The sequence below is a fragment of the Gordionus sp. m RMFG-2023 genome, chromosome 1 (assembly GCF_954871325.1).
Source record: "Gordionus sp. m RMFG-2023 chromosome 1, tfGorSpeb1-WG-v2, whole genome shotgun sequence".
Classification (NCBI taxonomy): Eukaryota; Metazoa; Nematomorpha; class Gordioida; order Chordodea; family Parachordodidae; genus Gordionus; species Gordionus sp. m RMFG-2023.
In genome coordinates this window covers 13297490-13299951 of record NC_088775.1, presented here as the reverse complement: position 1 = coordinate 13299951, position 2462 = coordinate 13297490, and positions in this window count along the sequence as shown.

Below are 2462 nucleotides of genomic sequence, written 5' to 3'. Positions count from 1 at the left end.
AATAATCAAAGATTATTAAAAGTCAAAATAAATAATTATTTTTAGCAAAGCAGATTTTTTAGTCATGACTGGACATCATCCAATATATTCATTCGGTGATCATGGCGCTACAAATTCTCTCCAATTTTTAAATCCGTTGCTAAAAGATAATAGAGTAACATTGTATATTAGTGGGCATGACCATGATTTACAGGTTATTATTATTAAATAACATTTTTTATGTAGGATGCTATTTAACTAAACAAGTTCTTATTATTTTAAAAAAAATCGTTATACATATTTTTACTTCGTATTTTAAATAATTTTAGAAATTTCTGATCAAATCCGAAATAAATAACAGCATAATTTAGATAGAAGAAATATTATAATTTCTATAAATTCTTAAGTTCAACGAGGTTTTATAGTATATTTGGCCAGAAAACTTTTTATTTCATTAATTTTTTTTCGCAGTCTACTAAAAACTTGTTTTTACCTTTTATTACCATGAACCTTACGCAGTATATAGAAAAAAACATTGATGGCATGAGAATGAGGTATGCAATTTTTGGTGCTGGTTCTAAGCGATCCCGAATCATCGAAAAAAAACCTTATACCGATGAGAAAAAGATATTTACAAAATGGGAAAAGGGTGGCTTTGGTTTGCTAAGTTTCATGTATCCAAGTAAACGCTTGAAATTGTCATATTACGACGAAGATGGTAAGGATCTTTACAGTACTAATATATATGGCAGATTTTCTAAAAAATAATATAAAAATCAATTTATTTCGAAAATAATGAATAAAATATTGTTATTCATTGTTTTATGATGTGATTTAAGTAAATTTATAATTGCTTGTATAATTTTAAAAAATTTTGAATGATATTTGGTAAACAAAATAATAATAAATAAATCGTGCAACTTATTATTATTTACATTCATATTTTAAAAGCATAATATTTTAATTGTTAATATGCGTCAACATAGTTCATGTCATAGTATTATATCGGAATCTGATGATCTCAATCATCCAGTAGCCCCTATAACGGTGGGGGTCCGAAGCAACTGCTTTAAAAAATTTGAATGGGGTTTTTTTAAAATTTATTTCTTTTATTGTTTTACTACACCTATCCATAACAATCCCGGAAAAAAAATCCCCGGAAAATAATTCCATGGAAAAAAAATCCCCGAGAAAAATATTCCCGGGAAGATTACTCCCCGGAAAAAAAATCCCCAGGAAAATAATTCCCTGGAGATAAATTCCCCGGAAAATAATTCCCAGGTAAATAATTCTCCGGAAAAAAAATCCCCGGAAAAAAATTCCCATAGAAAATAATTCCCCGGAAAATAATTCCCCATTTTTTAAATCCTATAAAATATTAAATTATTTTTATAAAATTAACAATATAGGAAAAAATATCCCCGGAAAAAAAATTTGAAAGAAAGATTTAATAGAGTGGCTAAAATTTATTATTTTTCTGATGGAGCAGTAACCAATATAAAAACAAAAGATTTCATTAATCTCTACAATCATGAAAATGATTTTGGGATAAGGCTGAGTGACATTTTTTGAAACCGCACAAGATAAGAGTCCATGCGACATTTTGGGGGCCGTTACTAAACCGAGCAAGCTTGCAAAGTCCATATGAACATCACATATTGACAACAATAGATTTATTTAACTATGCAAGAAATAATATCTATGGGGTAAATTATATATTTGTGAGCAATAATGAATATATGAACATAGAAAGTCATCTTGAAAGCAGATATTTGAAAGCAAAGAGAATTTCTGGAACACAAAGTTCCAAGCTTTTATTCCTCTAGACGAAAACAAAAGTCATAATTTATTAAAATTCCTTGGATGATTATAATATATGATATATTTAATTATAAATTTTTGATTGTATTATATGTAATGCAATTTGAGGCAAATAAAGTTATAAATATGTTTAGAATTATTTTGTCAAGTAACTTCGAGACAAAATTTAACTAAAGTGTTAACAAAGCTCATTATTCCAGCCACTTCTCAAAAATTTTGATAAAGATAAAAAAAGTAAAGGCTTGTCATTTAGACATAATTTTTAAATTAACATTATTTCATAACTATTCATTAAATTAAAATATGATGATATTAATGTTAAATTTGTTCAATTTTAGCCATATAAAGAGTGATAACTCCTAAACCCATGTTCATCCCTGTCTAGGATTTTGTACAAATAGAAAGCAGTGTGATATCTATCTACAGAAAAGAAATTTTGAAAAAAATACCTTTTTTTCTATGACCATTTCCGGTTTTACACATCCGGTTTTCGATATTAATAAAATGTCAATCATATTTATTTTTATGTCATTTTAAAGAACTTTTATTGAGCTACAAAATAAAATTTAAATTATTTTTCTAACATAATTATTTCTCGAGATATTTGAAAATAAATGAGGTGCATTTTGTCAATAATGTACCATTTTTCCGCGCTTTAAACG